The 27,545-nt window shown below is 39.4% G+C and overlaps 1 long non-coding RNA gene across 5 annotated transcripts in view; it reads left to right on the top strand.

Moving 5' to 3' along the window:
* LOC145976065 (uncharacterized) overlaps positions 1-25,402 on the top strand; it is a 204,189-nt gene extending 178,787 nt beyond the window's left edge. For 4 of the 5 annotated variants that reach the window (XR_014440168.1, XR_014440170.1, XR_014440169.1 and 1 more), the window contains 2 exons: positions 22,172-22,446; positions 24,363-25,402. This is a non-coding gene — a long non-coding RNA (uncharacterized LOC145976065). The remainder of the gene's footprint in view (positions 1-22,171; positions 22,447-24,362) is intronic. The other variant, XR_014440171.1, reaches the window with a different exon arrangement.
* Positions 25,403-27,545: the final 2,143 nt, after the last annotated feature.

The raw sequence follows: 27,545 nt of genomic DNA, 5'->3' as shown, positions 1-27,545 counted from the left end.
GATAATTGTCAGCGGCAATATTGACATAATTAACCCTCGTGTACTAAATATTTAGTTTAACTGTACTATAAATTATATGGGTCTTGATCGCGATATAAATGAGAATAATTCAGAAATAAAATACCTAAATTGCCTTCAATTCTCTTTAAGGAGTCGATGCGTAAATAAGAATATTAATTATCTCGAAGGAAATAAGAATAGAACGACTGTCAAAGATTGTACGTGCAAAAGATAATATTCATCGCAATCATTGATGCATTTCGTTGATATCGTTGGTTTACGATCCGGATTCTAGAACGTGATTGTTATTAAGAGCTACATTACTCGGTGGCTTTAATCTTTTCGTTGTGCCCGAGGAGGATCGCCTCGTTTAATACGCTGTCGCGATTTTCTCTCTCTCTCGTCGCGAGCGATTTATCATTCCGGCCGCGCTAGTCGCACCTCCACCAAGGTCTCTCCTTTATGTCCTCGTCTTTCCCCTCTCTTGCCACCTCCCTATTCTCTCGACTGAAATTCGGACGACCTTGAGTTCGTGACACGATTTTGCAAACCTACTCACGCTCGCTCAAAAATTCTCCGCTAGCCTCAACATCATGAAAAGAATAGTCCGCTCTCGATTTATTCACAAGTGATTTACTCGAAGTCTGACGATAAAATTCTTTCGGTTCGAGAACGTATCGTCAATTTGGAACCGCAACAATACGTATATCGTCTGGCGCGAGATGTATTTATAAAGCGCGTGAGATGGTCGATTTACTTGGCACGTTCCGACGATATTTATCTCGGGGGCGATTACACGAAATATATACGTCGGGCGGGGTTGCACGAAACACTTATTACCGCGGAAACATATGTAAATCCCTTCCCTGAGACGCACGTCGATGTCTCGGATCCTCTCCCTTCGCTTCATTGTTTCGCGGGCGCAACTTTTTTCCACTTACAATCGCCATCGTTCCATCCTGCGTCCCCCTCCTTCCCCGCCGTTCGCATTCGCCGTTTCTCTTCACCAGCCGCGCGGCATCGGCATCGGGTATACGGTACATACGGGGGTCGTTATGTTTTATGGCTAATTGTTTTATTATCTTTGACATATTTCCAGTTTACGGCCGCGGCTCGGCATTTTGCTTCATGGCTGTCTATTGTGCGTGATGAACGTCGCTTTATATGCCACCCTGGATACTCTGGTCTACGTCCGGCTCGTGTTTTATCCGCGAGACACTCGTCGTGTCGAATACGCGATAAGCGACACTTCCACGGGACAAAAAAGATATCTAGTATTTCCTTCACGTTATGGAAATTCGTTTAATCTCTTTTCTATCTCACTTTATTAAAAAATCATTAAGTTATCACCTAACTTGATTAAAATTTTAATCACAATTAATATTGTTTGTTGAAAACAAGAAAATTCGGTTATTTTTGCAAGAATAACTCGGGGAAAATTCGTACTGAGTTTCCTGAATCAACGGGATCGAGAATATCTTCGACCACGTGTCACTCGCCATTCCGTCAGGCTCGTCTCGCATTCCTACGCCGGAAGGACATCTATCACACCCTCGACACTCGCAATTGAGCGTGTTGCATCGGCAAGGAGGTCTGACCAACGACGAGTAAAGATAGACAGACGGAAAGACGTGCGTCTCAAGAAGGCGAGAGGGGCGAAAAGAATGAATCCACGACGAACAAAGATACGTACGCGTTGAAATTCTTTTTCGTTTAGGTATGCCAATATATCGGCTTCCATCGTCACCCTCCGACCACCTTCGAGATACGTGACTCCCTGTAAGAATGCACCCACCCGATCGGCCAAGCTGCTGGGGTTAAAATAAATAATGTCCGCGTTCCGTCAAAATCGAGTCGATACGTGAATTCCCCTCTAAATTCACTTCGACACTCATTCCTAGTCTTGCGAACACGATAGTCGATTATTTACGAGTTTTCGACTGTAATAGATCTTTGATAAAATATAATTAATTGCTTTTGTACAGAAAACGCGTTTAAATTCTCAATTTTACGTCAAGTTTGACACTCAAAAATTAATTTACTGTATATTTATGGTCGAGAGAAAAAATGTGTCTGTTTCGGAAATAAGTCTTTTTTGTCAGAAACGTGTATCATGTAGCCGAGTTAACTCGTAGAGTCATCCCTTGTGAAAGAACCGGGGGTTTCTCTGAAGGATAACTTTGAACCGGGAAAGCTCGCGGCAGATCTGCTGCCGAAGGATATTCCGGGAAGGTCGAGGTGTTCCACGGGCCCGTTGACTCTCAGCTCATATAAATCAATGTCTCTCCGTGGCACACCGCGCATATAACACCGTAATGTCGTCCAAAGGCCTCGATATATTCGCAGGAGGGTCGCGCCCACGGACTTCGGGGTCATTCCGGCATACATCACAGACGTTGTCAACTCAATTCTCTTCCTCGCGTATTTAATCTTCTTTTTCGCGCATCCTCAACGTTCGTCCATTCTTTATGCATCGCAATCAAATGAATGCAGTAGTCAATTTGCTCGCGAACACACAACAACGCTGATTCTTTTCCAATACTCGTAAACAGTTTATGAATAAACAGTCGTTATTTTCGAAGAAATACTTACTATCATTTTAAAACGAGAATAAAAGGTATCGGCTGTTATAAAAATATCCGTCTTTGATGCGCAATCGGAGATTGCTCCTTCGACCGTGGTTTCATTTTAAAAATACAAGCTGAGAAAACATGAAATCGCGTAGTTTTGACGGCTTCAAAGTCGGGATCGTTGCGGCATGTCCTGGGCCGATGGATTTCAGAATGGTTCGTGAGCGCGCGTACGACGAGGGTGGAACAAAGCGAGGGTGTTGAACACAACTGATGTTCACTTATTGGCGGCATGTCTGCCGGCATGGTGCAGTTACCCGTGGACCGCAGACGCGCGCCGGTGGATGATTCTACTTCCCTCTTTCTCCTGTGCGTGTGCGTGGATATGCGAGTCGTGAAACGCGGATGTGTTTATGTATATGTGTGCGGGTGTGCGTGTGGAGAGGCCGGAGGGTCGTGAAACAGGTGGCGCCGAAACCACGGCCGTGGGCTGTAGCTGTCAAATATTGCGGTTGCTTTAAAAATCGATCGAATCCCTCGCGCCGTTACTTCCCTTCTTCTTGACGAACAAGGCGCGGTACTTGTCCTGTCTCCCGCGAAGAACTCGTTGGAAAATACAGCTGTTTAGAAAAAATCCATCGTGCGAGAAGGATATTTTCTCTCAATTTTTTGAAAGAAAAAGCTAATTTGTTGAATAAAAATAGAGGTAGGCTGTAATAAAATTAATAATAAATTGATTGTTTGAAATTTATATCGCTCTTCAGTACTAATGTTTTCTTCAGAAACATGTTTGCGATATATAAAAAATAAAAATTGCGAAATCGTAGGAGGCACTAACCGTTTACGACTTATCGAAATTTAATTTCTCAGATAATTTATCTCGATGCACCTCTAAGATAGTCTTTTCCTTGAAAAAAATAGGATAACCTTGGATCCGTAATACCCTTCGGACACTCATTAGATAATTTAAGACACGTTATATCCCAATTCGCCGGTCCATTATCCGAAACTACATTGGCTTCTTGGAAGAAACGCTTCTTCTAAAGCTATTGAATAATATAACGACCTGCAACCCTATCTTCGCATAATAAAAATTCGCCCAGAGCATCGTTGCGCTTTTGCCTTGTTTTATCCGAATGACGAAATTCATTACAGCCACGAAAGAACGATCGAGCTTCCTTTAATCGCGTATCCGTCAGGAATGCTTTCGCTCGCTCTATACATTTAGTATTTTTCTTTCATGTTGTACGTGTGAAATAACGTATTCACATTTTATAAAACGCCAACATGTAATTTTATTTACGTAAACAATTAATAATAATAAAATCTCACATCTTTTCTTATGTAATTTATTTATGTATGCGAAGTAATAAAGTGTCATGTGCAATTATCCCACTCTGGTCGATGTAATCGTCCTTTTATCGATAACGCGTTTGACGCAGGATATATCGCGATCGTTTCCGAGAGTCCTTAAGCAATTTGGATAATCTTTATTGAGAGACACTGGTGGCATTGCACCCGCGGGGCACGACAGGCCCCCGATTTAGTTGGCTCAGGGGGTTGTTGTTGCGATCGAGGTGGAGCCACGCACCTCTTTCCGCTCTCGCTCCTCTTTCTCTCCTGATCCTTCCTTTTTTTCATGTACCCTCTTCCTCCCTTTTCCACCCGCAGACCGCCAGACACGTAATAATACGTTACGCGGCTGCCAGGTACTGCGGGGCCCAAAAACGTCGAAACCGAAAACACAGCACCACACGCCCGGGCTAAACAGCACTCTATGAGGGGCCGTGCTCGAAACACAGGGACACCGACACCTAATAACCCCTAATCTAGCAGGATCCCATAACTGGACCTAACTAAATGTTATTTCATACGTGCGTACGTGCGTCGTGCATGCCACGATGCACCGGGCGGCTCTCATCGACTATCCAAGGAGTTGCAATCATCATTTAATTAATTCTATATATTTAATTATATAGATATTTTTAACGTATCCGTTCGATACATATTACATATTTAATTTTCAAAATGTAACATTAACTAATCGAGATCGATGCTTTTATTAATATGAAAATCAATTTTAATAATACTGTGGGATACAGAAAACCACCTTATCGTAATAATAACATTATTCTTCGAAAAAGACTACGACGAAAAAGACACGTAATTAGCAATGTAAAGTGCGTGTGCGTTCTTCATAAAATATCAATAAACGCATGATAATCTGGATCTGTACGAAAGTGAAAGGAACTGTATAATAGGGGAGTTGCGCTAATGTGTATCGCCGCAAACTTTCCTTCTTTCTTTTATTAATTTTGTCACGGAAACAGGTTGGCCAAGTAGCGTGGCGGTGCAATCCTTCACTTTGAAAAGATTGGCAGCGCCACGAGATAAGGGGCCCCGATAATAACGAGCCTAGTAAGTAGGACAGGTGTCCGCGCGATAAAGCCCACACGACATCCGAGAGTTATGCGCCGGCACGCACGCGTTTCCGCAAAATAAAAGGGACGTCAGAGAGGAGCAAGAAGAACAGAGGTATGCGCGTTGCATATATATATATATATATATATATATATATATATATATATATATATATATATATATTTATGATTCTTTGTCATCCGGAAGACAATCGGGCGCCGTGATAAATGGTAAACATTAGAAGAGGCGAGGGTTTCCTCTGCGTCAAATCGACCCCTCGCGCGTTGAACTCTTCCCCGAGGAAATCGCGCAATCTCGCGCAAGAGTATCTCGAAGCGATAAGAGTTCGATTCTCGTTCAAGTAAATAGTCAAAAAGCGCCCACCGCGTTTTCCGATCGGGTTATTCGTCCCGTTCGATATTACATGGAATAGCGACTTTTGCAAGTAATACTTTGCGAAAAAAGGTTTCGCTGAAATCCGTACAGATTTTTCTTCGAGATTAATTAAATTAATGTATACGACAGAATCAAAATTTTAACACATTTGTCAACTGTATGCATTCGTTAGATTTTTACGGTTCATGCGCTTTTTTGCAAAATTTATTTCTATGCATCGTTATATTTCAATTTGCTGCACTAGTTATGCTTACGCATTAAGAACGCGGCATCACCTTCGTCCGAGAGTTCCGGGGCTCGCGTGCTCGTATTTCGAATAAAAAATGAAAAACGATGAAAAAACTCAAGCGCCCTTCAGCCGCCTTAATTCCCTCTTTTAACCGACATTCCCCGAGGGAATCTCACATATACAATTGTGCGTATTTTTTTAATATATTTTTTATGTAGTAGAAAGGGGAAAAACGCGATGTAACATTCAACATAATTCCAGCGCTCTTTCGTAGCTTGTAATCTTCGAATGAGGATTCATTTATCGAATTTTGTGAAGTTTAGAAAGAGCTAAAAAAATAAGAATTTTTCGTACTGTTTTCACTACAAGCTCGAGATTCAAACTACACGCGAAAAAAACATAACATTGGCGCTATCGATCAATTTTTCTTGTGCGACGAGAAATGCTGCGGCTCGACAATTTAAGACCGAAAGCGCGGACTCCCCTAAACACACACGAAATTATGCAAAATGAATGAAGATAAAAATACACAATGGATAGGGCGCACGCGATATTACGTATTACACAATGAAATCTTATTTATGATCGCGCCGGTGGACCCACTTCGGCGGATGCGCGAGTGCCTCTAATATTTTTCCTCATCGGTGAAATAAGAATTCATATCCGCGTGCGGTCCCTTTGTGACCGATATTCTCCCTCTCTTCTTCCTCCCCCTCTCTCTTTCTCTCTCTATCTATCTGTCTATCTATCTTTCTGACCGAGTTTCTAGCGAAGCGTCCGGAAAACTGCTCCAACCGTAAGTACATTGTCGGACTTTCGTGCATCCGAGCGCCAAATTGACGCTTTCTTACGACCGTGATGTAGACCACGAAGAATTTAGACCGAAACATGCGATCCTGCGACGGCCGGCGGCGATCGTAGTCGCTGTTCTTGCAGGAATGCGCCGCAAGGTTCTTTAATTAATCCCCAAAAGGGACGGTCACCGGCCGAGTATATATCGCAATGAGATGGTTTCACATTGAACGTCATTTGCATTAAAAATATTCCGCGCTAATAAACTTTTTTGCCTGACAATTTATATCGAAAAATTTGCATGAGGTTAAACAATATATATTGCATTTTTTATGTTACATTAACACACTTTAGATATTTATATAATATTATTCTTTGAAGTGTTTTTCTTTTTTTATCTCGCACATTTCGATAGTATTTTTTTTTTTTTACAAAACTCTTTTTCAGCACTTCAGCATAGGGAGAGTCGGATCGTTTAATCTCTCCATAGAAAAAAATCACCTTCCCTCCAACGCGTAACTGCAGTTATAGCTACGGTCTATACTTTGAGCCTTTTTTTTATAACGATATAGCAGTCTAAGCGACCGGCTGCATTGTGCAAACACGTAGCGGCAATTATTTTTATTTATTATACTATTTGACCGTAACCACTGACTTTCTTCGTCCCTTTCAGTCCTCTTTTCCTGCCTTCCATTCGCCATGGGCGGTTACCAACTGTCGCGCTAGTACCTGTCACTAAACTCACAGATGTTTTAGTCGGACGAAATCGGTGCCGACACAAGAATCACTGCGCGCGATCATTAGACAAATTCATTTATTACGGCAAAGGATGATAATTTAAAAAACATTAAAACATGATGCATTAAAAACTCTATTTTCTTTACAAACGATTAAACGCGTCAAGTGCAAGAAAATTTTCTCTCTCTCTCTCAAAGGATGATAATTTATAAAACATGATCCATTAAAAACTCTACTTTCTTTACAAATGATTAAACGTGTCAAGTGCAAGAAAATTTTCAAACTTTATTACTTATACATATAATCAGAATTATGCGATAAAATAATTATATTATTTCATTATTCACATTGATATAATATTTTTGAAACGGCAGATTATATATATATATATATATATATATATATATATATATATATATATATATATCTTGTGATCTTAAGTGATTAGAGATTTCGTTTTTTTTTTCTTTGGAGGAATTAGCACGACGATAAGCGGTTCTTTGGTTTAAATAGTTTGGAATGAGGTCAGGTTAAAGGGTCAACCTTGGCATCAAATAAATAGCATCGGAAATTCTAACCCTTAACCCAGGCGACAGCCATGAACTTTTAACCGCGTAATGCCATCAAAATCTTCGCGCGCATTGTTCGTCCGCGCGTAAATTATTCTTTCTGTGAGCCGATTTCCGTTACCGAGGTCATGCGACAGGAAATCGCGAAGCAATGATTCTTCGTTATGTTAATCGTGTCTAAAGTGGAATTTTACAATGGTCATGTATATTTTGTGACGCTTCACTTTTTTATACTCGATATTTGCAAGTTGTTTGCTTTTTTAAATCTTTATAAATAAATTTACAGAAATTAAACTCGTTTATATCAATCTTATTTAGATAAGAGAGCAAGATTATAGTCTAGAAAAATATACTTATATTTTTAGATTATAAATATAATATATATCTGTTTTTAATAATATATTTTTGAAGTTAAATAGTTTCCGTTCTAAAAAATTTTGAAAAAGATTAGTTAAAATTTATTTTTCTAAATTTAATTCTTATTTTATGACAATTTTTTGTTTTGTTTAATTCTTATTTTATAACAATATTTATAGAGTATCATTTGCCACAGACGAATATATTGCTTTGTTTTTCTAATATTAATAAATTGAAGCATATATTTATCGCACTTATTCTATAAGATTTTAAAAAGCAACGTATTAAAATAATAGACTAAAATAGAGGATAGAAAAAATATTAAAGTGAATAGCTTTTAATTCGCGTGTTTTGAATCGAGGTAGTTGTTATATAAACTGAGATAGTCGTTGTGAATTTGTATTAATCGCAAATAACTAGATCGCATGCAAAATGTTATGTTATGGTTGCTATATTTCTAAAAAAAAAATAAATTTTTATGTCTTCCGCGCAGGAAACTGATCTTAAAGTTACCGTTATCAAATGTAGCTAGAATAATTTAGTATCGGCCACATGAATTTCTCAACAAAAATAGCGTGACACGATTGTGCCAGGAAACACTTTATACTGACGTGTTCTACTAATTTTTCGGATAGATAAATCACGATAAATAGGCTATTGATTAGCGCGCACAAAAAGCTTATATATATGTGTAATTCGAGAAATAAAAATTCAGAATCACGTAAATATTGAGTGATAAGTACACAATGATGACGTGAATTTTTTATTTCGATGCAGATTAATCAAATTTTATAAAGTTAATCACTATTGGAACAAATTATCCGCAAGAAAGCGTTATCGTTTTAACGCATTAATTCGACACGCGACCTCAAAGTTAGTCACCAACTCCTCTTTCCGTTCTTCCTCTTCCACGGTTTAATAAACCTAGACTTTGCTGCATGCAGCATTAACCCAAGACGTGACCGTCCGCCCATTCGTTCCTGGTTTTCGTTTGCCTTTTCTTATCCATTTCGCTTATTCAAAAATTCCGCGTTATCAAAAATTCAGATTCTTAAAAAAATTCACGTTCCACATCACGATTAATAACGCAGTTTGAGTCACTTGTTTGTTTATAAAACGTATGCATCTCATGTAAATTGATTAATTCAAACACTCGACAATATTTTTCCACACATGCAAATTAATTTCATCGATCAATATTCGTATTTGCAATGTCAAAGCTAAGGACAAGAGTTTGCGCTGCCAAAGAGCCTAATTATAAGGGAAAAGAATGACCTCGTTAACAAAATGACTTAGGCCTGCCTTTGAAACTGTGAAATTTTTATCCTTTCGGACATGGCGAAGAACGAGACTGAGCGAGATGGCAATCCGCTTTCGAATGAAGGTAGTTTCGTCGTCCGTGTACACTCGGTGTTCCACAATGATACGCCTTGTTAATCCCACGGTATATTCGCCCTAGCTGAATATCGTAATTATATTAGCACAGACGCGTCGAAATTTTCTCGCGAAATTCCGCGCGGAAGAGTAGTAGTCGCACTCTCGATTCTCTGCTTTTTCCAGACCCGGTCGCGCTAATTTGCCGCCTCGCCTTCGCGCTATTTTCATAAGGGAGAAGAGCGCGCGTTAAGCTCGCAAAAATAAAATTTTTCGACATATCTATTTATATTTTATATATACTTATTTCTCTCTCTCTCTTTTGTTTGTTTTTAAAATCCAATCTGCGAAAATATAATTTTCTCGGGAAATAAAGTCAATTGGATAAATTGCCTTAAACTGTGAAAAAAATTTTAATTTACATTATCGAGAGGCATCTATTATCGCGTTAAATTATTTAATCACATCATTTGTTATGGTGTATAATGGTCGCGTGAGCGATACTTTTGCGGAAAATGATCGTGTTCCTGCGAATCCAGGAACCGTGCACCGCCCCAAACAATTTCGCCTCCGCGCACATAATAGTATAAATAACAGGATACCGGGTTATTGTACCTCGCATCCTTCCGATCGAATATAATTATTCTGATACCACAGTTCAGTAACTCCGCGACCAGGAGAATCCCAACTCTAGCGATCCATCGGCACGTCGCGCAACGCGAATTCGCCTTCTTTCTCTCTCTTTCCTTTCATATCTCACACTTTGTTTCGAAACGGGTGTTTCGGGATTTGCCACAGGCTGCTGCGCGGAGACGATGAGGAAGAAAGAAAAGAAGGAGGGAAGAAAGAAAAAAAAGAAAAGCAGGAGAACAACGGTGGAGGTACAGCTCGCGTGTCTACGCGCTCGTTCTCGTGTGCGTGTCGACGTACGTGTAAAAGAAGACGAGAGAAAGAGAGAGTATTGATCCCACCCTCTCTCCAGACGTAGGAACCCCTAGCTGGCCTAACTTCACTCCCCCTTCGTTCCACCCGCCGGTTGTTGTGTGCTGCATACCAATTTGCTTGATTTTTTTTCCTTCTATTCCTCCTCGCTCTCTATGTCTGTCTCTTTCTCGCCTTTTCCTTCTCGCCCTCTCCCCCGCGCCCTTTTCTTTCCACCCATCTCCTATGGCCAGCCCATTCGCCCTTTCTTCGTATTTTTTTGCTTCGACCGATACGCTATTTCCTGTCTATCTCTTTTAACAAAACATCTGCGAAAGCCGTATAATTTTCTTTAATTCAATTTTCGCTACAGATTATTTTCGGATTGTCTGTAGTATCGAATACCATGTTCATCGCGATTACATCGCTTTCAATGAGTTTTAATTCCGTAATAGTTGTACAAGTACTGCTACATCGAGAACGAGGAGGGAGAGAGTGCTTGACGTTTATCGCCGCAGTTCGGTCTCTGGAACTCTGCAGAAATTTTAGCGAATGCAAGCGAAATCGTAGTCCAAATAAATCGTACGCTAAAGTAGTAGGTTGTAAACGCTGATCGCAAATATACGAGATTACAAACGATCGTTTCATAATGGACAACAGTTTGCACCGCGATAACATACATTTGCGAACAATCGGCTGGAGACGGTGTGTCGGACAATCGCAAAACCGTCTACCTAGTTACACGAGCGTTGTACAATTTCGATGGAGAAAGAAAGAAAGAAAGAGAGAGAGAGAGAAAAAGAAATGCGGTGCTATCGGTCGTGGTGAATCGGACGTTTGAGAAGATTGCAAGTATAAGAAGAACTACAGCAAAGGGACAAGCAACGGGATAGAGGAGAGGTAGGGTATAAGATGGGTAGCAAAATGGGTGGGTAAGGAGCGGGTTTGAACCCCGAGATAAACCTGGCCTCGTCTGGAATCTTCTATTAGCAATTACAGTTGTAATTGTTTCCTGCAATATGCATGGAAATAGTGGAATTATTTAAAAACCACCCCTATCCTCTCTGCACCACCACCCGAGTGGCTGGGCAGAGCCGATGGTGGTAGCTGCTATCGGGTGGACCGGTGATATCCACTCGTTTGTCCTCTCTCTCTTTCTTTTTTCTCTTCTACCGTTACTATCTCTCTTCCTTATCTTTTGACGAAAGAGAATCTTGCTTACCTCTTTTCACCTTCGGCGCGTCTTATATATTAACGCCCTTCGTTTTTCCTCCTGGCGAATCGTCTCACGGTATCTCGGAGAAAACCTCGAATCCGAATCCCCGATGTGGTTAATGGTTAATGGACTGGAAACAATTTATCCGTTTAGGTCGCACCCGCGCATGACCGACCCCATCGAAAGCGGTTCTTTCTCTCTTTCCGCGCGCGCGAAACTGAATGTGCGCTACTTGTCGTCGTGCGAGAGAGCGCTATTTGATGTGATGTGAGCGGAATTTTGGGTCGTCGTTATCGAGTCGTGCTCAAAAGTTTCCATAATGTCGTTCAAGATATCGTCTCTCCCCTATCTTTGCCCCTTTATCGATAATATATGATGAAAAATATATCCGCTCAAATAATGATACGGACGAATGACTTTGCCTTCGCTCACGGTTCTAATTTTCATATCGCGTATGATGGTGATCAATAATTTTACGTCAGTAAAACCTTATTTTATTTCAGCGAATGATCTTATCATATTCTATCTTATCCAAATTCGACTAGAGAACAACGTACGGTTAAAGAACGACGGCGATGGCCATAAAATAGCGCAGACAATTGCTCGCTAAATTCCCGACAAGCGCGGCGGAAGAGAGACTCTCGCGACAATAAAATCCGAGCCAAGCGGCTCGATTCGCGGCAGCTTCGGTGCGACCATACGGCAGAGAACAATGGGAGATTCGAGCAAGTTTCCACCGTGCGTGGCCACGATGGCATCTGCGCGGCACGGGTTTCGCACGAAGACGGTGAGATCGCGAGGAAGAAGGCGAAACTCGGCGTGCCCCTTTGCCAAAATCGGTTATCGGCATGGATAAATGTTCATGGGGCGCAGGTACGTTATGGAGTAGAGCGTTGCCGGGAGAGAAAGAGAAACAGGGGGGGGGGGGAGGGAGGGAAGATGCATCTCGCGACGATGCGAGGCAAAGTCTCCCTCCCCGGTTGCTCCTGCGTCCACTCCGTTCGGAGTTTCTTCGCGTAGCACGGTGGCCGGTGCATTATCATAACCGCATTCTCGTGCCTCGACAAGACCAACCCTTTTCACTTACACAGCCGCGTAGGTACCTGCGATGCCGCCACGTTGGTACTTTAACCGCGCCGATATTTCTTTATTTCTTCCGCCACACTTAACCGACTTTACTCCCGCTTCTCTCGCGGAGCTAGTAAAATCTCAATGATTTGCATCATCGAGAGACGGGATCATTAAACGATTCTCAGCTCGCTTTTTAGAAGATACGACCGGTGTATAATTGAAAGATATGACATGTAATGACACGAGAATGCTGCGAGAAATTTTTAAGTCAACTACCGTGGACAATAGTAACATTCGTGTGTTAAAGAAATATATATATCACTGTGTCTTACATTTTCTGATATTTTCAGAATTTAACATTTTTGCTAAAATCTACTAAAAATAAAACCAGTATTGCTCGAAAATCCCTCATTACTCTATTTTAATTTAATAAAATAAAACATTGTTAACGTTGTAATTGCAAAAACAAATTTCCATAAATTGAAAATATTTGTGTGGGCAGACGTTAATTGTTTGCAACAAAGAAAAAGTAAGATTCTAACATCTTTTTTTTGTTTACAAAAATGCAAATGAGCTGACTGTGGTCAATGGATTACTACGAGGTAGTTATGAAGAGGATAAGGCGTGGGCGGGAAGCTGCTCTCTCGCGGTGCATCGTACCGTTTAGATGCTCTCAATGTTGCACCGGAATGTTGCACATACGGATGAGGCAACATCTGCCAGCCGACCAAACGTACGCGTTATGTTCGGTGCGACACAATAAATTGCAAAACGTGCCGCGTCGTTTATGCTTAAGGCGATGTCCCCAGAAGAGTATTTATAACGTGTAAACGAAGGTTACGGATGCGCGTTCGTGACTACCAGTCGTTTTAATAAGTTATCAAGAGTGATATAGTTGAGAATTTATTTCCTCACAGATCGGAAAGCATTCTAAAAATATAAACCATGGATGAAGGAATCTCCTTGCAAATTATAAAGATTGTAAATTTTGCGCTGTTTAAAGACTTGTCACATTTTGAAAATAGAAACTTTGAAATACTTTGCTGAATTAATCGACATTTGCTAGATGCAATTATTTTATTTTAGACGTGTTCAGATCGTATGATTTGCTTCAGCAGAGTGACATATCCAGAATTAAAAGGTAAGGGATAAAAATTTAAAACGCGAGAAATTGGAGGATTAATTATAAAAAGTGTGATTATCTTGTGCTACAAAGTTCTTTGCCAGAGAACACCAGGCCGATTCCTGATATCCAGAGTACGACCGCAAAATATTACATTAAAACCGTGATTATACAATGTATCGCGATAGGGACGAAGAAATCGTGCGTATAAGTCCGACGTGCACATCGTGTCACCATTCCAGCCGAGTGAAATCAATGTTTTTCCCAGCGTCCCGAAGAAACCGGCCCTACTAAGATCGCGAGTGCGTAGAAACAGGGCTCGGGGAGGAGAGAGACAGTGTCGAGGAGGTGGATCAAAGAGGTAAAAGAAACGGCGGCGAGTCGACCAGGGACAGCGAGAGGAACGGAGGGGCAGAGTCTAACCGAGCAATGTTCGATTTTAGGTCAGATCGTGCCGCGAAAACTAATCGCCGCACACTTTGCGGCAGATTCGTCGCTATGGCGATTATCGTGGATGCTCGATCGCCAGCCGATCGTGCGATCGATCGAATCGTTCCGATTGGATTTTCTCCGCACAAGCTACCTACACGATTTTCTTTGACTTTGACTCTGGCACAGAAAAACATAATTCCATCATAAATAACAATTTAAAAATCCTAATATTCATTGTCCATTTATTATTTCTTACAAAATTTGTTTCACGTATTATTATTAAAATAATTCTTATGAGAAACTTTTATTCATCATAATTAATTAATATATTAATTATCAGTAATTGATATAATTTCGATTTATGATGTACTTATGGATTACATCGTCTACGGCGTCCCTTCTGTTCCCTTCGATCCAATCAGCCTCCTCCGCGCGCGTACTTTTAATATTCTAGTTGGCTCGCCGATCCCGTCGTTGCTCCGTTAATCACTGTTATCGATTATCCGCGGGAGCAGATCCACGAGTGTGCCATTTCGTCCCGACGACGTGATTCCTGACCACCGCCTGTCTACCCTCATCGCGCAACGAGAAGTCGTTGCTGTACGGAATTTTTACCGATCCGCGCAGAGCTGAAATCCGCTCGCGGCGTAACCTAAATCGCTTATAATCGTTTTGATTCCAGTATAAGCTGCGAGTACAACCGAGTATATCAACGATACTGCCTCCTATGCTCGTTTACTAGCCGATCGATCGCTTACGCAATCGAGGCGACCGGTATTATAAGCAGCGAAGGACGCGAACGGCAACGCGTGCCAGTTGAAAGTCCGTCCGATGAATGCTCGAAAAATCTTAGTCACTTGCCTTTTATAGGCGTGTAAGATTCATTCATGGGAAATGACTGCACTTTAAGAAATAATGATATTATTTTGCAGACTCTCGATCGAAGGGAATAACTGTCATTTTTTATTAAAATTAAAAATTGCATACTTTACAACTTTTTAAGACATAAGAACAATTTTCACTTATTGCACAAGTTAAAACTAATTATATATTAAAGATGAAATAATGTAAAGAGATGTAGCAGTGACAATGAAACTCCATTTGAACAAACACGTTGCGCATTCGTGCCGATCGCTACTCGCTGCTGGATACCGGTTCTCTAGCAACGTCTAACGACAATCGCATCCATCAAGGGACATCGCGATAATTCCACCTTACCTCAGCCCGCAGCGATTCGTAGATCATAACGTCGGATCTCGATAGGTCATCCCGCGGGCATTTTATTATCACGAATGCGCGGAATCGGCGACGCGTGGAGGCTGATAATGACGATCTGCGATCGATGTCATCGTCGAGGCGTTTTCCATGTCGCGATATATTATCGGGAAAAAAATAACTCTCGCGTGTTCTCTCTCTCATGTAGGTGCGGTCGGAATCCGCGGAAAATTCCTAGGCGTTCTCCGTTACCGATTAGACGCGTATTCGCGCGCAAACGACCGCCTGAAAAAAGGAAAATCCTGAGCGCATGTTCTTGCGTGACGGGACTAGAAAATCCCGAATAGCGACTGGAGGCGAGAAGTAGTCGCGAAAAGACAACGACGACGGTCAACTGAATTTTCTGCAAGAAAATCGACGCGAAATTGGTTAAAGAATGTTTCCGCGAATTTTTTCCAGAATCATCTTTAGTCGCGCTTTTAAATCGCGCTTTTAAATCGAATCGATTGAGAAATTATCGCGTGATTTCATTTCGCGAAAAAAACTACATGATTCGTTATTTCTTCACGTTTTTCTGTCGTATACATTTTCCTCTACGCGACATAAGTTAATTGCATGCTAAATCTATTTTATAAAAAATAATCGATCGATCGACCGTGTCTCTATTTTCTTTTTTAGAGTAATCGTGTCGCTGCGCGAACAAATAGCATCGCATAATGTTACATGCTCATTGGTAGGTGGGAGAAACAGGAACGTGCATATATGTCCCACAATAAAATAGTAAATGTCAAGAGCGCTAAATCCAGTTAAACTTTTCGCGATTAAGGCCACCTGACAGGTTACAGGCAGAATATTAAATTCTGCTAAACGTGTCGCAAAAAAATAGAATGGATTATGGATAAGTGATTTGACATGTTCTGAGAATAGAGTCCAGAAATTAACGCCGTCGTTGTTTTGACGCGTCGCAATTATTCGTAATTGCACGTTACTATTTTTATCAGAGGAACGTTATAATTCAAACCGTTTCTCTAGTTGATTTCGATGGCGAGACGATACAATTATATGATTTGATCGCGTTTTTCTCGACGGTAGCAACAATAATTACTATGCCATTAATATATTACTGTGCCATTAATATATAGTTTCAGTGCATATGTATCGAGAATAAACATTTATTAATCTCATTAAAACAACTGCAGTGTGCTGTTGTTTTCATAGAAATCGAATAATTAATAAACAAGAAATATATTTGTTAAATTAAGCGTTTTAATGGATAATTAAATACACAACTTTTAATTAAATATTAAATGTCGCATGTTACGACAATAAATACCAAACAAGATTTATTAATCCTGCTCTAGAGTAATTCTATTCTAATTTCTTTTTTTACTATAAAAAGCAGTATATAGATGTTATAAAATCTTAAAAATCAAAATTTTGTTTCATCTCAGCTTCTTGACAAGTCTATATATCTGCGATTGAGTCGTGAAATGTCAATTAATTAAAAAGTACGCGATGAGAATAGATCACGCTGTGCTAAAAATATATAAATTTCGGTAGTCAAGCATCGAGGTTTTTGCCTGCCAATATATTTCGCGATTATCGAAATCATTTGCACATCGATACGTGACGTCAAACTCGCGAAATTTAATGAACGATATGCCTCGTGAGCGTCTACTGTGTGCTATCTGATAAAAAAGTCGGACCATCGCGATTGATCCAATTATCTTCGATCGAAACGACGTGCCTTGAATTTTTGTGCCCTACGATTTGCGATACGATCGCGTAAATGAAGGGTAAATTTTAAACCCCGAAGAAAAGAGTAGTTTAACGAGCCTCTACTTTTAAAAAGATATTTTTAAAGAAGAATTTTTTCAATTTTTAAAAAAATATTTTTTAAACAATTACATATACGTATGTGTATTTTATGTAATTATGGGATAATAAATCTAAAAGAGATATACTTCAATATGCATCGCAAGAATCTCAAACGCGATCGTAACCACAGTTTTGATTCTGTGACTTTTCTGTCGAAAAGACGAGAATATAGAGACGAACGAAGGAACGAAAGTCAAAACACGAGCAGAACATGCGTTTCCAGAGGGAATTTATATCTGCGGAAATCAGCAGAAGTTAGGATCCGGGCGAGTAGTTTCGCGGTCGAAAAAGTCCTCACGGGGGCAAAGGGAGGGAGAGATTGAGTGGTTCGAGGTGGCATTCCCGTCCGTGGTCTTCCCGATATAAAATCCGATCGGAGCAGAAATCGGAGAAGCGAGAGTAGACAGGACGAGAGGAAAGATCGCGGAGCGTTCGGCACGACGGTGTGTGACGGGACGTCATAAAGTCCCATTTGTGCCGATAAAAACAAGCGGCACGGAATACGTACGTCGATATGCATAAAGAAAAAAGGAAGAGGTCAGCGCGCGCGTGCGCGATGGAACGGGACGGGGAACATCGGCGGGGATCCAGCTACGATCGAACCGATCGTTTCGACGGTCCCGGCTTCTCACTAAATTCGCAATATACGATCCCGGGAAACCAAAACGAACCAGCTTTCACGACGTCGCGGGAAGGTACCTTCCCTTCGGTAACGATACGATCGAAACTCAGACGCGCATCGTCCGAGAAAACGAGGAAGATATTGGTCGAGGCATTCGTTTTAAAGAATCCGAGAGATACTGATATAGTAGTATACATGTGTATACGGATATCTATGGATATACGTATGCACGATTGTCAAAATAAGTCCGCGACGATCGGTCCCCGACGACTTTGAGAAATTCAGCCGTCTCTTCGTTGCGATTCTCCTCCTTCCTCCCTCGTACTTTCTGACAAATCCGTTTCCCCATGCGCGAATCGATCTTCGAGATTGGATGAGCTCCTGCGATAGTCGTGAAGATCGATTTGCTGTAAATCTTTGCGACGTTCGTCGGAGCATCTCTAATGCTCCGAATGATACTGTGATTCGAAAGGAAAACCTACTCTCCATTATAAGATACAATTTAATCACTTTTTTATCAACATTAAATCTTCATGATCAAACAATACAATTTAATCACTTTTTTATCAACATTAAATCTTCATGATCAAATTAAATGTTAATAATAGAAATACAAATTCTGATAAAATTTGTATTTGTATTAATTTCAAAATCAATTATTCAACAACTATAACGAGACACAAATGATTAGGAATAAATTATCGATTCCATACATGTATCGTTAATTATTCAGATATGAATATCATTCAAGATACACAAGCATGTGTTCTTGATATCCTCGTGTGTATTGGTAGGATCGCGACATTTTCGACAAGTTCGCGTTGTGGGATACCCGGTTAGTATGTTATTCAATATTGGACAGCGTAGCCTTTCGCAAAGAGAGGTCTCGAGAGGTTGTCGATCTCTTCAGGGTGGAATACGTGATCATATCGGCAACGTCCATCCGCGTGCGAACCAATGTTCACTTCGCGCGAGAATTTATGTGACGATGGACAAACCGGAAATCATGGACTGAACGTTCTCCGCAGACCCTGCGCGGTTCTTTCGACAGATTCGCAGTCTCCTTTCGTGCAAAGATTAAAAAAAAAGCGAGCCTATTCTCACGAGGCGTGTAAGCCTCGAGGTTATTTACAGCTGGGAGAGCACGTCCCGAAATCGGGAATAAATTATTTATCGCGCAGCTGCTCGTCGCGATTTTGTCATAAACACCCGTGGAAACGAGCAGCCGGCATGGGCCGTAATGTCAGCTGTATTTTAACACTAACAACCGAACCGGTTATTTTGACGTTTTAAAGAAAAAGTCTTGTCCTTTAATGCACTAAAGACTCGCTTTCGATACTTCATCTCTCGCAGACGATAGAGAAGAAATAAATTACACCGAGCGCAAAGTAGCTTCTTATGTCTCTGTTCATCACTTTTTTTCAGGTTCAAAACCTATACTAATAAAATAAATAATATGATGCATCAAAAGAATCTTCTTCGCAATTTTGATGGAAATACGGAATCGCGCATTCTCGAGACTAAAAGCACGCCGAGTAAGTTCGCAAAAGGCGCTCGAGTAATTGTAGAATCTGCCGGACGCAACTTGTCCGTAAGAGGACAAGTGACGGACGCCGGTCTTGGTCCACGATCGCCCTCGCGATCGAGGACCAATCTCGAGCACATGCGCCGTTCGTGCTCGAGGGACGTCCGATCTCGTCCTTCGACGATGTCCTCTCATCGTCATCCTCGTTGTCGTCGTTTCCTACTTCGAATCTCTCGATCTCCAGGTGGATCTCCTCTCGCACACATATTTAGTGCGATTCTCTGCTCTTTGCGTTCTCGCTTCTCTTATATACCTTCGTACCTTCCCCAGTAGTCCTACGACGCTGGCAGCCGGCGCGAGCGACAATGCCCGATGCGAGATAAGGGCGAAACCTTAAGAGACTCGCGGACGAAGTCCTCGGGAAGACACGTAGGAGTTAGGTTCGGTACGTATATTGTACGTAAGCGACCAGATCCACGATCTACTTCTCGGGATGCTACCGTCCTCGCCTCGCGTACACTTATTTCTGTGATATAATGCCATGAGATATCGTTTACGGGGTTCGAAAATGCAAAGGATAGATCGCAAAGGATGCGCAAATAAATATGATGCACGTTACTATATCTCATTATGAAATTGACGCGATGATGTATTCTCGGAAAGCTCGATGCCAGTCATATTGATTCGATCGAAAGTTCGAAAAATATATGAAAAGACTCCAGAGAGCCATTGATCATTAATTTGTAAACAAATTTCAAAAGTTTCTAACGACTCTTAAGATATAATATAATCTCTTTATGCAAAAATTTTATTATTTATAGTATAAAGAAAAGAAAATTTATACTCGTGAAATATTGGCTCTGATATTTTTTTTATCTAAAATTTTATTCTCTGTGAATTTCTACAAATTAATGGCTAGCAATATATATCGATAGACATGTTGTTCTACTTGTAAATTTAGCCAGCAACTGGCTATCGATCGACGATAAAATACGTCGGATATATGGCAAGATCGCGCACCGGTCGTCTTTTACTTCGTTAACGTCAAAGTTACGGGGCGTTCTCTTTTCGAAAGTTGGCGTTACATCGCGCAACGAAGTAGGCAAGAGACATTCCGAAGGCAGAGAGCACACGTCGCACAAGATAGCTCCATTCGGGACGAAGGCCTCGTATGTTTTTTTCGGTCGATGAGAAGAAGTAGGCGCTTAGAGAGGTACATAGGTATACGCGCGCACTTTCTCTAGGCCGTGCCTCTCTCGAAAAGCCGATACTCGGGCCGCCGAACTCGGAAAGCGGCAAGGTGGGCCTGTGACAAGGCCCCTTCGATGTCACCAAACTCGTTCCAACGTTCAAAGACTGTACGATCTGCCCAGCCCATTTTACGACTCGTCTTCGCCTTCGTGTCGCGGCGACCACGCAAGTATATCCTAATACAAGGCAACGATCTCTGATTTCTGGGACATTCTAAAACTTTTTACGTAACATCGGCCGATAGAATGCGAATTTTATTCGTCGTTATGCAATCGTTAAGCCACTCGCGCCCGGCCTTCCGAGGGTCTCATTAAAATACGCGACGCGTTTACTATCCTCTTCTAGATAGCCTCCGATCAAATTATGTAAACCGACTTGATAACACGAGATATAATATCTCTGTATTTTATTTTATAAACCAAACGAACGAGCTTGCATCGCTTACGAATGTGTAAACAATATTATACGATTAATCACGTTGATATCTGCTATTTTATATATTATTAACTTCGAGTGATGCATCAGTTTTTTTACCAGTGTCGCGTGTATTTTATGAAAGCGCGATGTATTTCTGATGATGTCATTATCACGATTTATATTTGTCTCAATGGGACGCAGTTACTTTGAACTGTCAATTATAATCGGCAGTAATGGAGCATTTATATAAGACCAGTTGAGTTAGATGGATAAACATGCTTGCGACGGAGATTCCATATGTTAATGGCGTGTACGAGATACATTTGCGCGATCCTCAGCTTCTTTGATCCCACTTATATTTAATGCGCAAGTGGTAACGCAATATGATTCTCGAGATAATTAGTGCATCCACGAATGTGCGATGCATAAACGCAACACCTACCTACCTACCTCTGCCTCTCTTCCTTCCCTCATCCGTCCGGCTCCTTTATGGACACGAAAGCGCGAGCCTTCCTTTTAATCGCGTATACATAATTAATTGCAGTGCTCTCGGTTTACCGTCTGTCTCTTTTTCTCTCTCTTCATTCTCGTCATCAAGTATTTAGCGCGATAACCGAAACGTATCAATCGGCCTTTGCGATCTTTCTTTCTCTCTCAGAAAGCACGGTATAAAAAAAGGATTAACTTTGTTACAATTAGCCTCCGATTTTTTAAATCTCCCCACTTTATTTACCACTATCGTAATTAAAAATTTTCGCATAAAACGGAACGTATTGTGAGATGATTCAATCATAATTGCATGATGAATGATGTGTCTTATATCTTAATTACTACACAATTAATAAAACAAAAAAAGTATGTATATATTTTATTTTGATTTGTTGAAAATCATATCAAAAGTATATACATATTTTTATTTTGTTTTGTCGCAAATCATGCAACGCGATAAAAGAAACGTTTTGCTCGCTAATCGACATGTTATATTAATTGCTACCATTTCCAGGGACAATCCTTTCAACTGACGTCACATAGTCGTTTACGATTTATGTTCCAGAAAAGCAATGGAGATCCGGAAGGATATTTGTCGCATTTTGTGAAATTCGCGATCTTCCAGATGGCAGACATCTTCCTGTGGAAAGGAGCAAGGCAGCGCGGGTTTTAACGTCCTTTTTACGACCCTTTAAAATACCATCGTCGCGGTGGCTCTAGCCGGCTCTCTTAATTATTTTACGAGAATTCCGACGACAATGCTCAGTGGCAAAAACAAGCGGTAACACCTTGTCTACCGCTTGGCTTGCAAGCCATAGAGATTACGAGGAAACGCGTACGGTACGTTGGAACTAAAACTTTGACGATACTCTCTCCAAAACTGTTAGCCAGCAGTAACCAACGCCAGCAAGCGACGCGTATCTCAGGGAGAGCCCTATATTTTGATAAAATTATTTTTTCACACATACAACACATTCGAAAAGGTAACGGTCATTAAAACGATCGATGCATTGATGTTTGCGCGAAATAACGTTTACTTCTCTTCGTGGCTTTACCGAAGTTAGCACGAACGTCGCACTAAATTTTATTAATTACGTTATTCCCGCTGATTGTGATAACGATCTGACTGATTAAATGGAAGAAGCGACTGTAATGTCGCTAATCACGAATGCATACTTTGCCGAAAGTTGCCGACGATTTTATGACAAACTTCTATATCCGTGTCACGCGAAAGAATGACGAGGAGATTCGCGCATGAATAATGCATTGACCCGACGACATCGAGAAATAAACATCATCGGGCACGCGAGGTCATCGTACCTCAGGAAATTAATAATTTTCGACTTTCGTCTCGACCAGTTGAAATACGATATATGTCATTAATCACACCGATGTTTGCGATAGATTCTCCGACGAAACGCGATTTTTCACCAGTGTCAAGGAAAATCGAAAACATTTGTTTTAATTTATGAACACCCCATGAATTTTATGGCTGCGATTACCTTTGGCGGTTAATTTATCGAGAAGAAAAAAAAAAGTCGTCGCGTCTGAATCGTCGTGTCCAACTAATTTTTTAATCAACCACGTGTTCGGGCTTTACATGTGTCTATCGACGCAGAATTTCAAAATTTCTATTAAACCCGGAGAATCCGTTCAATTGCTAATAATAGAGTCTCTGTCTAGGATATACAAAATTCTACAATATATTTACATTTTTAGGATAAATTTTCTGTATATCTATCAAAATTCTTTGACCTAATCTTTTTCTCGTTTTTCTATTTAATCTTTAGCCTAAAATTACACGTTTTGATAACGCCTAAAAATATTTATTATGTTGTACGTATTTTTTTTTATACGTATATTTTCCCCCAGACTCGTACCTACAACTTTGGTTAATTTTTCATTTATTCTTTTATTTTCTTTATATCTATTACTCAGTCTTAACTTCTATTAATTAAAAATTTCACGATTTTGATCCAGAATTTCAACATCGAAATCCACGGGATCTGGAGCGAAACGGAAGAATTAGGAAACTCGCGCTAATTCCCAAAATTAGGTTCTTATCTCCGATGTTGCGAACGGAGGCGGGGAACCGGTGCGATCGCGCCACGTAGAAGAGAAACAAATAGGACTTCGGCCCAATTAGGGATTTATTTATGCGCCGGCGGGCATATTAAACGGGTGAAAATATGAAGGCAAAAAAAGGAGAGGAAAGCCGCGGGAACGTGTTCACCCAATTCGAGCTAACCGATCGTAGATACACGTCGCGCTTATAAAGATCGTAGCAGGGCCTCGTTAACGAACTGCCAGGGCAGTTAAGCATAAATTGCAGCTTTGAGCCGTCTCTCTTGTGGCGTGTCTTGGGCATTTGCTTGTGCGTGCAGCCTCGCTTTCTCGCCTTAAATCCGCAACCGACCAGTTGGCCGTCTCGCAATTTCGACGCTGCAAAACGATCGTTTCTCCCGTGTGCGACGCCGCCATCGTAATGAAGCGATTCGGTTATTAACACGCGTGTCTCTCGATCAAAAAGGTTTCAAATCCTTTAAAAAGAATGTGTTTGTTCGAAGAAGTGAAAATGCGAACGCTTCAGATCAGACGATTCGATTGAAGAAAGATAAATTAGCGTCGAGAACCTTTCATATTAGTCGTTTAACCCGAGCATCGGTGAGAAAATTAAAGGCCACGTTTATCATGTCAGACATACACTATTATGCTTTTTCAGTTAAATACGAGTAATTCTGTAATTTATGTTACAGGACGAGATACTCTTTATTTGCCGAGCAACGGTTCTCGGATTCTAAGACCTACTTATGGACCCAATTTTCGCTTTGTGAAAAAGTAGAGGAACCGTCGTAGCGTGACTGACAGGGACCTCTCGTCCTCTCGCGCGTGAAGAATGGCAAGAGGAAGACTAGAAGGAGGGAAAAGAGAGATGCGGACGGACAATGTCGCCTCGTTTATCAGGACGGCATTGTGGGGGCCATCGTTGCCCTTCTCGACACACCCTTTGTTAGTTATATCCAGACTGCGCGAGCTCCGAGACTACTCAATCCTTTCTTTCATTCACTCTTCGAGAGATTCTTTTCATTTTTCTTCTCTCTTTCACTCTTACATTACCGCGTAACAAGAACCTGCCCGAGAAACGAGAAAAGAAGGGGAGGACAGAGATGCCGATGTCCCCGTTCGCGCTCTCCGTGGTTATCTCTTTAAAAAGCAATTGTACTCGAAAAAATGCTTCTCCGCTATCTGGAAAACGGATCGCTCGACTTGAAGATAGAAGGTTGAATCATGCTTATAAATATATGAGTGTCGGCAAAGGTATATCTCTTTCGGATAACGTTCTAACGCTCTCTTTTTTATAAGAATCAGTATTTTTCAATAGTTTTCCAATATTTTATACGCTTATTTGTGCATATAATTAGTTAACGTTTTAAAAAAACAATTTGTATATATATAGAAAATTTCGAAGTAATGAATTTATTAGATTTATCTACACCACTCTAATTATAATTTGCTTTTTTAATATTCTTTTCATATATATAATAACAATTGTAAAAATAGATAATAAATTTGTGTATCAAATAATTATGATAATAATAAAATATTTTATTGTTGTGGGTGTGCGACATAAATATAAATTCATTACTCTAAATAAAAAATATTTTAATATTCACTGCAACGAGTACTCACTGCGCAAAGGCGAAGGGGTAGTAGAGTAGTTGTAGTAGTTATAGAGTACACATGTTGATCTGTAAAATATGAATAAAATCAAATTATAACGTAATGATCAAAATAATTAATATTTTAAAAAGTATTATATTATGTACAATTAAGATTTTTATTAAAACTATATTAACTCCTATTATAATAACTATTATATATGATTAAATTTTTCTTAAAACAACTACTATACACAATTAATTTTTTGTTTGCGCGTCCTTTAAATAAATAATTAATAAAAGAAATTCATAAAAATTTTCAGATTTAACTTTTTGACCTTATCTTCATATATATATATATATATATATATATATATATATATATATATATATATATATATATATATATATATATATATATATATATATATATATATGAAGATAAGGTCAAAAAGTTAAATCTGAAAATTTTTATGAATTTCTTTTATTAATTATTTATTTAAAGGACGCGCAAACAAAAAATTAATTGTGTATAGTAGTTGTTTTAAGAAAAATTTAATCATATATAATAGTTATTATAATAGGAGTTAATATAGTTTTAATAAAAATCTTAATTGTACATAATATAATACTTTTTAAAATATTAATTATTTTAAACAGTATTATATATATATATATAAGTAATAAGTATTATATATATATATATATATATATATATATATGAAGATAAGGTTTTTAATTTTCACGTCAAAAAGTTAAATCTGAAAATTTTTTTTGAAAGTTATGAGTTTCTTTTATTAATTATTTATTTAAAGGATAAATATATATATATAATTATTATAAATATTTTATTAAACATTTTAAGTATATTTTAAAATATAAAATCTGTAATATTTTATATATATTACGTTTTATACAATATAAAATAAATTATAATAAAATAGATAAATTATATAAAATAAATTATTATCGCAAAAATAAGCGAGCGATTATTTTCAAAAGTCAATTAAATTCTAAATTACTTACCATACAGTTGCATCGTCAGTGCTCGATGTTTCTTTGGACTTCCTCTTTCTCTCTTATTTGTCCTTTGTTGTTTCCTCATGGCACTCACACTCGCGCAAACATAGTTAATTACAGTCGCGCACGCACTAATCGATAGAATACGACGATCGCGCGACACTTTGCACGGCACTCCCGATGCGTTAATTGCATACGACGCGCACTTTATTATACTTTCGGAAGAACAATTCGAAAATATTATATATAATTCGCTCAAAATACTATATAATTATTAATGATTATATTTAATAAGCAATTGCAATATATAAATAAACGATATCAGCGATTCTGCTCTAATATGATACGATGAGAGTCGAATTAATTACTAATTAGATGTATTAGAGTGTCGCAAAACATATTAAAAAAATTCGACATATGTACATAATATATTTCATATACATAAATCGCGGGAAATGAAGATATTATTATAAAAGTGATATATCTTTTTCATTATTTAAATTATTCGATATATTACATACGTACTTCGTGCTCTCAATTCGAGATGGACGTGAGCGAATTACATTTAAATCGAAAAGTGTTTATATTTTTAAAGCGAAAAGTTTAAACAGAGATGCCAGATACTTTCAAATATATCTAAAAGAGGATTACATAAATAATAATCATTAAATTTTTCGGAATTAAACAATAATTTGTAAATGTAATCCTCTATCGATATATTTACAAATAGGATTTAATCAGTCATGTGAATTGATAATATCTAATTATATTAATTTTATGAAACAATCGCGCTTGGCATCTCCTAGTACTTGTCGTAATTGTATTTAAATATTTAAATATTAAAATAACGATGCGTACGTAGCAGAATTTCGAATTGTTACCTTCCTACTCGCGAGCTATCGAGTGAATGACAAAGGTACGACGACAACAAACCTCGCGCATATGTATAAGGTATAATAATAGCGTGTGCTACGTCAAAGATATATGACGTATTTTATATGATTTTATGTTATTGGTACGTCTCTTGCTCTCTGGAATGTGCTATTGTGTTTACATACGCGTGCGAGACTCGCCGTAACCTTGTCATTGGGACAGTTAGTTTCGAGCAGGAAACGGTCCGAGTCACTACGTATAATTTTAATGTCTCTTTAAAGAAACGATGAAGATTATTAAAAGATGCCAAGCGCGATAGTTTCTTAAAATTACTCTAATTATTGACTATTAATGCGCACAATTGATAAAGCTTTACTTGTAAATATA

This window comes from Camponotus vicinus, unplaced genomic scaffold, assembly GCF_025532165.1.
Source record: "Camponotus vicinus isolate PSW18456_S1 unplaced genomic scaffold, iyCamVici1.0 SCAF_8, whole genome shotgun sequence".
NCBI classification, from domain to species: domain Eukaryota; kingdom Metazoa; phylum Arthropoda; class Insecta; order Hymenoptera; family Formicidae; genus Camponotus; species Camponotus vicinus.
The sequence above is the reverse complement of the archived record's forward strand: the minus strand, read 5'-3'. Positions and strand labels throughout refer to the sequence as shown.